Consider the following 15,205-nt stretch of genomic DNA (forward strand, 5'->3'; position numbering starts at 1 on the left):
CCTGGGTCGGGCTCTGCACTCAGTGAGGGGTCTGCTTGAGGTTCTCTATCTCCCTCTCTCTTTGCCCCTTCCCCCACTCATCTGCTCTCTCTTATAAATAAATAATTCTTTACAAAAAAAATGGAGAAAACAATATCCCTCCAGGTTTTGGAAAGTTGGAAAGGTCTTAACACTGTAAGCATGTCTCTTGGGGGTGGTCTTCAAAAAGACATGACTGCCTGTTGATCTGTGAAATGGACCCAGGCAATTAGAGGCTTCTCACCCTTTCCCTTGTCCTCAGAATACATGTTCCTCTTGCCTTCCCTCTTCCCAGAAGCTGCCCAAGAATACAAGCTTGAGATAGAAAATGTGGTGTTGAGAGCATCTGGACGGTATACATGATTAAACATAATTAAGGCCTTTCTATATAAACTTTTAAGATTTGGTGGGGTGAGTGTGGAAAACTACTCATCTTGTGCCCAAAACAAGCCTTGTAAGTCAGTTCCTTGCTTATTACTAAAACTTTCATCTACCCATCTAGAGTGGTTTTCCTCTTTCTTTGGTCTCTTCCTGCCCTCTGTGGATGGGGGTGGATTTCAGATTATACCTGGGAATGTCCCAAGGAGGTTACAAATGAATAAGTGTCTAGTGTTTTCTTTCCCTTGTCCCAGCTGCAACCTTTTTCTATAAAGGCAACAACTAACTCTTTCCTAATCCACACATGGTAGTGCTGCTTTTAGACTGTTGTAGACTTACCTGAGGAATAAACATTTTGAGCTCTTGCATGAGCTCACTACCTGACAGCCAATGGGACGCTTCGAGCTCCTTGTAAAGTGTGTGTGCAGCAAGGTGGATGAAAATGTTCGAAAATATTTTATTGTATCAGAATTCATTATTTTATAAATTAATTGTAAGCTGAAAATATGAAAGTCAGGAAGCTGGCTTATAAACAGAAAAGGATAGGTCTTCTAAACAATACATTTGGAGCAAAGGTGTAAATCACTAGTCATGTCCAAAGCTAGGAATCTCTAGTTTTGATCAGATATTCATTGGCCTGTGGTAGTTTGTTCGGGAATGAAAAGAAAATAAAGAACATTTATGATATGCTGGAGCTGCATCATTGTGTCCAAAGGCAAGGTAAGAGTAAGATTTCTATAAAATTTTTAGGTTTGGGAGAACAGCCTTGTACATGAAATTAAAGGACAGGCTATAATGATTTCATTCACCATATATTTAATTATGGGGTCAAGGGTTTCTCACTTTTACCTTAGGTCCAATTTAAAGATTGGATTCCTCAATAAATAAACTAAAAATTTTTACTGAGGGCCTACTATGCATAAAACATTCAGCAATGTTTCTCAAAAAGAGGCAAATGCCATTTTAGGAACCATCTTGGTGGCAGAATTTTCGGCTTCAATCTTTTGCTACTCCTCTCCTGCATCCTTTCCGGCCTGTAACACAGCAGTCCTGGCCTAGAAGGGAAACTTAAGAGGATTTGCATGAATCATGTGGACTTCTCAAAAGACAAGCAGCTAAATCCTCTTAAAACACTTATCACCTCATGGGAAATTTGTTTCCCACTTTGCTGCTGCAGTAATACTAAACACTTGACAAAGAGAATGAAGGAAAGTTCTCAGAAGCTGAAAGTTGAGGAGGAATTGTGAAAACACACTGGCCTATTATAGAAGAAAGTCCTGGAACCATTAGGATTCCCATGGGGAACAGGTACTCCGGAAGCACTGGAAGAACTGTATTTAATTGAACTCCTCTTGAGGTGAAGAGGCCAATTTAAGTAAGAGTAGTAATATTAGCTCCAAGACCCTGTGACTATTCTCCTGTGGTGGCACCAAGTTACCCTCAGGATCCCCTGAGGGTGATAACAGAGAGAGAGAGAGCGAGAGAGAGAGCGAGGGCACAAGTAGGCAGAGCGGCAGACAGAGGCAGAGGGAGAAGCAGGCTCTCTGTCGAGCAGGGAGCCCCATGCGGGGCTCGACCCCAGGACCCTGGGATCATGACCTGAGCCGAAGGCAGCCGCTTAACCCACTGAGCCACCCAGGCGTCCCCAACGGAGGCATTTCCTTTATTTTTTCCTGGCCTGAATAGGTCTCTCTTCTTTCCATGTTTCCCTCTCCTCTCCTCCAAATACAGAAATACACACCAGGTCCCATTCCTTACAGAAAAAGCGATGACTGATCTCAATAAATGTTTCCATAGTATAGGTTCTATAGAAGGTTTTCCTTCTCTTGATTCTCCTTAGTTCTCCGGAACAACCCAGCACACCCAGTTACCATTTCCCAGCCTTATCTCCTGGCCCCCCAGAGCAAATTTGTCACAGAACTGCACACCTTCCTCATGTTCTGATGCAATGTGTTCATAGTTTTTGTACGTTCCGGTTATTTCCATTTGAATTATTCTCCTTTCAAGCATATTGCATTTAAAGAAAGCACAGAAGGTTATTTCAAAATATTTGTGATTCTGCTTTCTTGAGTGTTCCCTGCAGAGAAAAGTCTCTCCATTGTGGAAGAAAAAATGTTAATTCTATTTTTGCAGCAGAAACTGGCCATCAGAGTATTAACCTAAGAGTTCACAAGTGACTATCAGCATAACTCAAAATAATGCTAAATCCTTCCAAGTGGAACATTCCATTACTGGAGAACGGTGGTCATAATTCCATCCTAATCACTTTTCATAGTTACAGCACCGATGCAAATTGTTGGATATTCTTGGTTAGAATTTCTTTTTTTGCCACTGGAAGACTATGAGGACATTATGCTGGGAACAGGGAGCTGAGGGGCCACAGTGTCCTCTGAGATGCATACACCACTCCAGAGAGGCCACGAAATGTGGGTACAGGGGCGCCTGGGTGGCTCAGTCATTGAGCATCTGCCTTCGGCTCAGGTCATGATCCCAGGGTCCTGCGATCGAGCCCCTCATCGGGCTCCCTGCTCCGCGGGAAGCCTGCTTCTCCCTCTCCCACTCCCCCTGCTTGTGTTCCTTCTCTTGCTGTCTCTCTCTCTCTCTGTCAAAATAAAGATATAAAATTTTTTACAAAAAAACAAAAAATAAAAAACGTGGGCACACACCAACCAGTTTGAACTAATAAAATGGCCTCTCTGTGAGAAGCACAAGGGCCACCAATATAATAGACTGTCTCTCTGATTACAAACAGTGAATAACTGACTTCCCTCAGTGAATCCTGGGATGGACTGACCTACTTTTCTCAGACACTCCATAAACCATTGACATGGCACTTTCTGAAATACATGGCTTTGTGAGAACATATAGGCTGCGGGACACAAAAGCAAAATTCTGGAAAACAATCTGGGAGTGGTACTCAGACAGGAATGTAGCCTGGGAAATTCTGGGAACAGAGCAGTTACCTCCACGGGAAAACTAAAATGTTTAGGATAAAGACATCAGGAAGCAAGATCCTAAAAACCTCTCACTGATACAAATAGAAAGAATTCTGGATTGCCTGGACAGGCTGGGACTATTGTTCTCTTATTACTGTTTTAGAAAGTCCGTGAGTCCAAAAAGGATGATAGAATCAGTTAATATAATTAAATTAATTCAAAATGTCAGAGATCTAGGCAAACCACCAGTTATTCTTAGGGGTGCCTGGGTGGCTCAGTTGGTTAAGCCTTGGACTCATTTTAGAACGGGGAGCAAGGGACGCCTGGGTGGCTCAGTTGGTTAAGTGGCTGCCTTCGGCCCAGGTCATGATCCCAGGGTCCTGGGATCGAGTCCCACATCGGGCTCCTTGCTCAGCAGGGAACCTGCTTCTCCCTCTCTCTCCCTCTGCTGTGTTCTCTCTGTCAAATAAATAAAATCTTAAAAAAAAATAGAATGGGAAGCAAGCCATTTTGCATAATCTCATGCAGGATTAAAGCTCAGACCTTGTGTTTGTAGGGTGCTCCTTTGGCAGGTTTTGCACCACGAGCAGGAGAACATTTATAGCAAGGAGAGGGCAATGACCTTGTTGGTAAAATGGAGATGGGAAGCCAATAGCAATGGCATCAAATCCTGGCTTGGGAGATGACTTGTGCTTTAGCTCTAGGACATTTAACCTCTCACTTTTCCCACTTGTAAAATAGGAATGATAATAGCACCACCAAATGTAACCCGATGCTGCATTTATACAGCACTTACAAGTCTTGGATAAAAAATAGCTTAGAAAATGTCTCTGCATTACTCATTGGGATAATGGACCAGGAATATGCTTCCTTTGAAAAAGTTAAACTAATAATACTTTTACTGGTTATTTGATCTCAATATTTGTGCCAAATGCAATGGAGATAATACAATTTTTTATGCTGCTTACATTTTTATGACTAAGCCATAGAAAGTTCAAATCAAACCTCTACCTATTTTTGGAGATGGAGAAAAGCAAAACAAAGCAATTGTTCATATATCCATGGTAAAATTAAAAGCATTGACTTCAAAGAAAATACAATACTTACAATCCATTTAGTCAAATGCCTTAAAATAAGTCTGATTTAAAGGACATGAAGTTAAGGAGTTGGCAAAATTTAGAGACAACTGGGATGCCAGGTTTCTTGATGTGGTCCAGGGAGAAAATGGGATGGAAGAAGCCAGAGAAACCAAAGGCTTATGGGTCAAGCAGAAATAATCCAGCCGCAGGAGGTCTCAGAAAAGCTGAGCTTGAGGAACAATGGCCAGTGTCTTCTGCAGGTCTGGGGACCTACACAGTGTCCAGAAACTGTTAGGTCTGCCGCTCCTCGACCCTAGGACTTATTCTAGATTCCTGGATGTTTTCTCATGGAAAATTAGTTCCAGGTTTGGATTTAGAAGTTGTTTCTCATCCATTGAGGGCTGTTAACAGTTTATTTTATTTTCCTCTACCTAGAATTTGGATGCAATTCAGGGCAATTGGTCCGTAATTTTAGGCGAGCACAAGGGCTGGCATGATTGTCTCCAGAGAAAATGTTATGAACTGACCATGTCCTTACATGCTAGCAAGTGGGGAGGACCTGCTGCTCTCCACCTGAGCCCAGTAACTAAACCACATAGACATCAACACAGATCTACATCTACAGTGACTTATCCTATCCTATCAGAGTGATCCTAGGTTTGGGTAACTTCCACCTAAGCAACCTCCAGGTAGGTGCTTGTCATAGGTGTGTCCTGGGGGTCTGGGGTGGCACAGTTATCCTACCCTGATGAGTACTTTAAATTGCCCCTGACAAATGAGAATCTATCCTATTTAACTATCACTTCTAAGGAAGGATTTTATGTTTAGCCATCCCCCAGAATGCATTCCAGAGTTTACTAACCCACAACCCACACTTTTAGAAAATCCTTCTGTGTAAAGAGACTCATGCCCTCTCACATATGAATTGGAGTGGGGTTGGGGGAGATAGGGTGAGGAAGACCAAGGGAATGTCTATTTCCAGAATGTGCCCCAGGCTGATCTGACAGCTGTTGTAATAGTGGTTTAAAATAAATGTTCTGGGGGCTTTTCCCAGAGAATTCCTTAATCCCAATTTCCCTGAGGATTCTCCTGTGAAACATTGGTGACTGACATCAACAGAGCTCTTATCAGGCCTCTAAAAGAATGGGGTTTGGTCTCCTGTTTCCCCTGGAAGGAGCCTTTCCAAGCTGGTGAACTGCAAACATGGCACTTCTACATCACAATTACTGAAAGATAGGCAACTGAATGACTTTCCCATTTTCTTGTTATAATCTGATTCTAGAACTCTTTCTTAGTTATTTCAAAGAACTCCAATAAACTTGTGTTTAAGTAATAATGTAATAATGTATAGGCAGAAAATGTTAATGGTAAGTAAAAATTATATGCTATGCTGATAGAGTGCTTATATACACTTTTAAATGATTTTGTTTTATTCTCAACATCCTGGAGAGACCATCAGAAGTGTAAAATATTTAGAGCTGGAGGAAAATGTGGGGGTTACCTGCTCAGGACTCTCCCTGATCCAGTACAACCTGCCCTCAAAGTAGTTACAGGGTGTAATGGGTCATTTTATATGTCATCTTGACTGGGCAAAGTGATGCCCAGATAGCTGGCAAAGCATTACTTTCTGGGTATGTTTGTGAGGTTGCTTTTGGGAGAGATTAGCATTTGAATTGGTAGACTGAGTAAAAAAGATGGTCCTTACCAATGCAGGTGAACATCATCCAATCTGTTGGGGACCCGAATAGAACACGAAGACGGAGGGAGGGTGAATGTGTTCTCTTTGCTTAAACTGGGACATGCATCTTCTCTGGCCCTCTGACATTGGTGCTCCTGATTCTTGGACCTTCAGACTCAGATTGACTTACATTGCTGGTTTTCCTGGGTCTCCAGCCTGCAGATGGCAGGTTGTGGGACTTCGCAGCGTCTCTACTCACATGAGCAAATTCTTGCAATGAATCTCCTCTTATGCATTATCTGTACATATCCTATTGGTTCCGTTTCTCTGGAGAACTCTGACTAACACATAAAGTCACAAGATGGTCATGTTAACTCCCAAGATCTCGCTACCTCCTCGGATTGCTTCAAAGCCTGCCTTCATGTGATTTCCACCTGTCCTGCCACACAGGACAGCAAGAGAAGGCTAACTCCTCCTCCACACGAAATATTTGTGCACAGCTATCAAGCTCCCTATCTGCACGCCCCCTTCAGGCTAACTGCCATGTACAACACCTCCTTTCCTAAGGAGACATTGGTTTTTGCATATGTAAACAGGTAGGTTTCAGTACCTTTCCCACCCTGGTTATTTAATTGGGGTGGTTTTCTTGAAATACCCTGCCAGAAACACAACTTTCTTCTCCTGGTATCACCTCATTGGTAGAAATAAATAGAACTGTTTTTCTTTTGAATACAGTATTTCTGGTAATCAGCCTAAGAGTGCACTTGGTTTGGGGAGACTTCATTGGCCCTTGACTCATCCTGAGTTTGCAATCAATTAAATTGTCTAATTTTCATATGTACTATGAAATCCAACTTTGTCACTTTTATAGTTGTAAAATTGACTCTTTGGACTCTTATCTGAAACTTCATATTTACTTTTTTTACCAATTTCCATTTTGTCTCTCAATAATCTTGAATTCTGATTCTGTCATATATCATGTTATAGCTACTTTTTTTTTCATCCCAAGTTTTAATGTCAAGCTACTGACTTGTTTTGTTTGTTTGTTCTGACTAGTTGACCAGTTAACATCGATCCAAGTAATAACACCTCTGCTTTTGTAGCAGAGATTTTTTTTTAAATGCTCTAAAATATTATACAAGTGAATTACTCCCTTGATCATCCAACAAACATGTATTGAGTGAGCACTTACTATATGCTAGGCGTATGGGTGCTAGGATTTTAATAGAGATCAGATAGGTAAAGTCTCTGTCCTCTGGGAACTTACATTCTAAGAAGAAACACAAATGAATAATCACAGTGTGGTGTGCTAAAGGAAATGCTAGGGAGACAGAATATAGAGGAGATGCTTTAGATAGGGTGGAGGGAGCACATTTTCATCAAATGAGGAACAGGTGAAGCAGCCTTTCAGAAAGAAGGAAGAGCAAACGGAAAGCCCTGAGACAGGTAAGAGCCCGAGCACTATGTCTGGGTCCCGAGATGCCTGATCTAGTTTGGTTCCTGTCTATCAGGTTCCAACTATCACCTTGGCCACCACAGCAGGACTTGCTGGGTTTGCTTATGGTTTCACGTGACAGAGCACAGCGAGATGCCTTCCCCCAGAGTACAGCCCAGTGCAGAAGGCTGGCTGCTTAGCCCAGCCCTCACCAGCCCTCACTTGGCAAATGCTGGATTACTCTCTTATGCCCATTTCATGGGGAATTTTCATCTGAAAGAACCCGTGGAACAGGAGTTCCAGCCTGAGCTGCCACAGAAACAATGTGAAGTAGTCCTTCTTGAAAAGTCCCTGTTGCTTTTAGAACTAAGTACGTGTATGTGATGAGTGCAAATACTTGTGTGCTATTCCTACTTTATGGCACATGCTATGTGGTTGCAGACATGGGCTTTCCATTAACCTTATTACTTACTTTCAGTCTTCTAATGTCACACAGTCATGCCAACTCAGCTGCAAAGTCATCTGGAAAATTAATATCAAGGTCTAGTGACACCAGTCTCTTTTCCAGATTAGCTTTGACTTCCAATTTTCCTTCTTCTTACCATATCATATTAAATAATAAGCACATGAGCCAAGGAGGAACCACCCAGTGGGCCCTTCTCAGAAGTCCGTGATGCAGTGAGAAAAATTATAAAAATGTGGTCAGAGCTCAAGAATAGAGAAATAGTAATAAAAGCTTGGTAAACATGTGCTTCCCCAAAGCAGACAATATAAAGTAATATGCATTTATTGTAACACACCTGTTTTGATTCTAGTAATGTCCAGGGAAGGATCTGAGCTTTCCCAACTTTCTCTTTAAAAATGAAGAGGTTGGGGGCGCCTGGGTGGCTCAGTTGGTTAAGCGTCTGCCTTCGGCTCAGGTCATGATCCCGGGGTCCTGGGATCGAGCCCCGCATCGGGCTCCCTGCTCGGCTGGAAGCCTGCTTCTCCCTCTCCCACTCCCCCTGCTTGTGTTCCCTCTCTCGCTGTGTCTCTCTCTGTCAAATAAATAAAATCTTCAAAAAATAAATAAATGAATAAATAAATAAATAAAACTTTAAAAAAAATGAAGAGGTTGACATTAACAGTCTTCAATTTCCTGATGTCACATAATCTGGCTGCCAGTTGACTGGATATCATATACAGTGAAAGATATTTGGGTCAGAGAGGAGCATGTTTCCATTGGTCACTCTCCTGGGTGGGAAACCATCAAAATATGAGGGCTTCTGGGGTCAGCAAGACCTGACTTGAGTTCTGTCTTTGCCATTCACCAGCTCCATTGAAAAATTATTTATCCTTTTTATCTATTTTTTTTAAGATTTTATTTATTTATTTGACAGAGACAGACACAGCGAGAGAGGGAACACAAGCAGGGGGAGTGGGAGAGGGAGAGGGAGAAGCAGGCTTCCCGCCGAGCAAGGAGCCCAATGTGGGGCTCGATCCCAGGACCCTGGGATCATGACCTGAGCCGAAGGCAGACCCTTAATGACTGAGCCAAGCAGGCGCCCTGGGTTGAATCTCTTTAAATACCCTTGAAAAGACTGGATACTTCTGAATAGCTGAATAATATTGACAGAAAAGTCTTCTCAACATTGTTAGAAGTCTTGCCATGCAGACAGTCTTTCAGATAATTCCCTTATCTTACGTACGAGCAAAGGAAAAGCATCAAATATTGTTCCAGTTACCAGAACACATGACGCCTTCCTACACACAACTCAGAATATCTCAGAAAGGAGGAAAGATTAAGGGGCTAACATTTGTTGAAACCTACATGTATGTGAGGCACTGTGGATGCATTATCTTATTTATCAGGTATGTTGTCCCTGAGTTATAGAAGAGACACTGAAAATAGCAAGGATAAATATTTTTTCCATGGAGCTGGTGAATAGCAAAGACATATTTATCCACTAGGTGGCGCTGCAGACTGATGTTGAGGTTATTTCACACGTTAAAGGGAATCAGAAAATTAAAAAAGGATGGTAATTCTTATATGTAAGAACCCCTCTCATTTGATTCTTACAGCAGTTCTAGGAGGAAGGTAGAGTATGTATTACTGTCTCTTTAACACAGACCTTAGACACCATTAAGCAGAAGAAACTGCCTCTCAGGAGATTTGTAACAAATTTTAATGGAGCTATTCACTTTAAATGGCTCATTTGAACTTGAACCGCATATTCCAAAGTTATTTACTGGTGACCTTAGGTTCCTTTCTCCAGTTTCAAGTGTCTGTCTCAAAAACTGGTAGTCTCTATGGAAGGGAGACTAAAATAGCTGGCCTGTCCTTTGCAGGCAGTGGCTCTTCCACTCACTGGCTTGCTGCTGGTAAATATGCCAGCATGCTCAGAAGAGGCTTTGAAAAGAAAAGTCTCAGGTGTCAGAAGCAGTGGCTTCGGGTGTGACTCTTCCATTGACTCCACGGGTGTCTAGTCAGGTGAACTTTTCAAAGCTTCAACTTTAGCATATATAAAAAGAGAATTACCTTGTTTGCCTCTCCCATCTGATAAGACAAAATGAGTCAGCCTGTGACAGTGTAAAGTGCTCTGTGGATGTGGGTTGCTCCCACTTTTCTCTGGAAGCTTACTCCACGTTCGTTAAAATCCTTCCTGTTTCCCTAATCCCGCTTATACGGTGATCCCCAAACCTCATACAGAAGACTCTCAGCTTTGCAGACCAAGAGGTTTCTCTCAACTTGATGTACCTGCTTACTAAGTATAGCTAATCAATGACTTGATAGTCTTTGATTTTTTCTATTTATAGTTTTATCTTTCTTATTTAGGTTTTCAAATGTCATGTGAAGTAGAGATCCAACTTTTTTTTCTTCATACAATGAGCTAAATTTCCTAACATTATTTGCTGAATAATCACAGTTTTTCTGTTGATTTGTGGTGGCACTAATCTCATATTTTTATATGCCATCTATTTTGGCCCATTTGTCTGTCCATACTCCAACTGCATGCTGCTTTAACACTGTTTTTGATGTCTCTGTAATATGTTTTAAGATCTAGTAGATCCCCTGCCCCTTCTTTACCCTCCATTTTCTGTTACAGTGGATCAACTCTTTCATGTACATTTTATATGAAATATTAGTGGATGGTAAGATGTAATCTTTCATATACATTTCATAATTGATTGTTCAATTCCCCCTAAAACAGTCCTGTTAGAATTTTCATCAGAAATATACTGAAACCAATAGATAGATTTGGGGAGAGTCAATACTTTTGCAGAATTATGACATCCTCATCCATGAACATGGTATTTCTTGTCATGTAGTCAGTCCCTTTAATAGAGATAATTTTTTCCTCTATAAAATTGTTGCACATTCTGTTAGGTTACTTAATTCCTAGGTACTTTATAATTTTTGCTATAGAGATAAAGAAAATATTTTTTTTCTGTTATGTTACTACTGAGTAGAGGAACATTATTGAATTGTGTAGGTAGATACTATATGAGGCAATCTTGCTGAACTCCCCAAGTAGGTCTGTAGTTTGCTGACTTTTTCGTGTTTCTGTAGAATCACATCATCTGCATCATTGACAATTTTGCCTTTTCTTTTCTGATACTTATACCTCTTATTTCCTTTCCTGGTCTTTTTATGTTACTGGACCCTCGAAAACTATGTTAGATATATTGAATAGCAACAAGGATTCATACTATCAGGATCTCTCTCTCTCTCACTCTCTCTCTCTCCATTCTGTGATTCTCATTTAAATAAAGCTTAAAGAAAAGTGAAATAATGATGTGGATATTCATTATTTAGTAATATCTTTTATAACTTATTTATTTATTTTTTAGGGAGGGGGAGAGAGAGAAAGAGAAAGAGAGAGAGAAGAGGGGCAGAGGGAGAGAGAGAATCTTTTTTTTTTAAGATTTTATTTATTTGAGAGAGAGAGAATGAGAGATAGAGAGCATGAGAGGGAAGAGGGTCAGAGGGAGAAGCAGACTCCCTGCTGAGCAGGGAGCCCGATGCGGGACTCGATCCCGGGACTCCAGGATCATGACCTGAGCTGAAGGCAGTTGCTTAACCAACTGAGCCACCCAGGCGCCCGAGAGAGAGAATCTTAAGCAGGCTCCACTATGCCCAGCTGGGAACCCAACTGGGGGCTTCATCTCATGATCTTGAGATCATGACTAGAGCCAAAATCAAGAGTCGGATGCTTAACAGGCTGAGCCACCCAGTTGCCCCTATACCTTATATTTTAAATTGCTTGCTCACATATAAGATTTCATCATGTTAGGGGTTAGCAAAATGAAGAACAATTCTTCATCTCCGAATCTGGGGATTTAATTCCTTGAAAAAACTTCCTGTTTTTAAAGGGGAAATTTTTTCAAAGGCAATTCAAATAAACATATGCATTAGATGTGTTTAAAATCCAATTTCTACTAAGTAAGAACGCTGAGTAGGACAATCTATTAGGAAAGTCTTAACAGACTCCTAGAGGTCTCAAGTATTAAAATAAAAAGTCATGTAAATTGGTACTGTTCAAGGCAGGCTGTCTCGCGAGAAGCATCAGAAGCTAACTGATCACTTCTTGGTCGGTGAAGCCCATTCTCATACAGCATCTGTCTTGTTGCATCTTTGCACTGACCTGTAAGGAAAACACAATGGTTAGTTACCAGTATCCCCATTTTATGGAAAAGGAGATTTACCAAGATGACGAAGGCAGAACCTGAGCCCAAATCTTCTGGCTTATATCCAGATATGACCCCAACAACCCTGGGGTTCTTCCACAGATTTGACTGTACTGATGTTAGCAATAATGAAACAGTACGAACAGAGCCTTTGTGAGTGTGTGACTCATCTCTTCTGTCTTTAAAGACAAGGTTGACATGGTATAGTGTCAGCCTATAGAGCACTGCTCCACTCTGTTTTTGTTGGTGAGTAATGTGGCACAATTCACCCTTACTTTATGGTGTATGCTTAAGAAACATAAAAGGAATTTAATTTGAAAAGTTTAATAATCCTTTGGGACTATTAGGAACACCTTGAACTCCATATAACTGGGACATGGGATTATTTACTTACATATTGTATTGTAACCCTTCACAATCTGCCTATTGCAGCTGGAAGGTGGATATGCCCAAGGATCTCAGGGCACGTGGTCATTCTCTGTTCTTTTAAAGATGCATAGTTGGAGCAGTTGACTGGAAGCAGTACTTTAAGTTATGAAGCATGCAGAAGATCTGAGTGGTCCCAGGCCCTCAGCTCCCCCAATCAAGTGCCAAGAGCACTGTTATTTACTTACTTGTTGAAGTACATTTTTCTGTATCCTGACACATATTACCTCAGATCCTCTATCGTACAAAAGAAATGCTTTTAGTCCCAATTTGGGAAAAGAAGGAAGGAAGGCTCAGGGAGACTAAGAAGTGGAGATGGGTTTTAAAAATCAGAGATTTTTTCCTAATTTGCTATGCTGTCTCCCTCAACATATCTTTTCTTGGCATCCTGTTCATTGGAACTCAGGATAGCTTGGCCAAGCTGGTTCCTTATCCTTTTATGGGAGACAGAACATTCTTTAGATTATTATAAAACTATATGATCCATTTTCCCTTGTGAGCGAGTGGTCTGCTAAAAAGGGGGCCTCTTGAAAGCTCCTAGATCATGCACTAAAAAGCCTGCCAGCTTCCTTTCCAAAACCAGTTATAGAATTCTGACGGAAGTTGGGAACCCCTGATGTGTGAATATGATTGGGAGCTAGGGACAGTCTCTATCAACACTGAGCGATGGACTCTGTGTCATCTAATGCCAGACTCCTGTTCTTGTAAGCCCATTTCTTCCTCACTGTTGTGTAGTTGAGAGAAGCAGAGCTTTCCATCCCATGTTTGGGGTTTTGTTTTTTGTTGTGTTGCTCATAGTTAAGGAATGACAAGAATGCAAAAGAGAGGGAGGCTCATTGAATTTTACATAATTGCATATGAGATTAGACTAGAAAATTTGCAGTTGTTTCTGCCCATTAGACTCGTTTTACCTGGCCAACACAATTTTTATTTTTGATCTTAGTTATTATTTTAATTGTCCGTGACTCCCGTTGTCTTATTCTAATATGATTTACAAGTCTGGTTCTTAAAGGCGCTGAGTTTATGACCCCCGGACCTAGTAATCTTTTTCTTCCTGACATTTTTATGATTCTGTGGAATTGGAAAGGACAGGGAGTTGAGAGGGAGAACGACTTAAAGAAATGTGGGAATAGTTGGAAGGGCAAGTATTACCCCCTGACCAGGTAACTTTTGTGAAAACATTCAGGTATGCCTGAGACCTGAAACAGCTCTTTAGTGACTGGAAAATCGAGATGGTTTTCAGCTGTTTTAGAAAGAGTGTAGCTAGAGCAAGTTGCTGAGCTGTTAGGTTCCAAAGATTGTGGGCAAGGCAAAAATTGTACAAATTGTACAAAGGGCAACCTTGGAAAGCCAAGTCTTGTGTCTCAGTGAGTCTACCACTCTGTTTGTTTTTTCTGCAACATGAAACCAGATTGCTGTGTTTTCATTCACCACCAAATGAAAAAGTCCACATGCAGTGTTAAGATTCTGTTGCACCAACATTTTTTTAGACACTAGAATCCCACAAGTGAGATTTTGAGCTTCTTAAAAAAATACGAACAATTAAGATCACTTAAAAAAAGAAATCAACCAGCAGTCAAGACACCTCCTCTGCTCCCTCCTTTAAAATTCTAATTCTGTGTTATTGGAAGGAAGCCTTTATGCTTGTACATGCATACCACAGTTCTGAAAAGATACACCATAAGCTTACTATTGGTTATTCCCACCAAAGGGAAGTTGGGGTGGGAATGGCTGGGAGAGGCAACTGTGAAATTATTACTCATTTCAACCCATCATGTTTTTATTTATTTATTTTACCATGAGAATGTTACCCATTTATAAATAAAGGAAAGCACCATTTAACTCACATTCTTTCCTCCTCCCTGATTATTTCCTCTTTATTTTGTTCTGTTTTTAAAAGAGCTGTCACAAATATGTTTGATTTGAAAAATTATATTTTCTCTAAGTTTATCCCACAGTGTCCATCATTTTAGGTATCATGTAACTTAATTTGAAGATCAGATCATCACCCTATGTTTCTTTCTCATGATCTTTCAGAGGAAAATATAACCACTGTTTTTAATTTGGACTCCAAATCATTTCCAGCCTTTAATTAACTAAATTAAATTAACTTTAATTTAATTAATTATTGCCCAAACAGAGAGATCCGTACTGTACTTTGCTAGCAACACAGCAGCACATTTAGAATTGAGCAGTTTAGGTCTGGCTGGGGAGGGCAATGACTTTGGCCTCTGGAATGCTACATTAAGAGTGGATATGACTACCCAAAGTGGCAGTAAAATAATACTGAGCAGAAGTGTGTTAGGATTATCTAGATATCATGAACAAATTGGCTGAGGCTCATCTGTTTTATATATGTGTGTGTAAGGTGACACTATGTTTTTATGCTTATGACCCTTGACCTACTGTTCACAAGTAGTGATTGTCTGTATGTATATTCTCTTGGAAACAGTCTGTGCCTTGTATATTGTTGTTACAGTATCATCATCATGATATGCTGTGATATGCTAGGTGGAGCCCGGAACAAACAACACAGAAAAGAAGAAACCAAGAGCTCTATCCTTTGGAGTCCATGGTTTCCAAGGTA

Source organism: Callorhinus ursinus, unplaced genomic scaffold (assembly GCF_003265705.2).
Source record: "Callorhinus ursinus isolate GAN/ISIS: 27379988/994484 unplaced genomic scaffold, GSC_fseal_2.0 scaffold6, whole genome shotgun sequence".
Classification (NCBI taxonomy): Eukaryota; Metazoa; Chordata; class Mammalia; order Carnivora; family Otariidae; genus Callorhinus; species Callorhinus ursinus.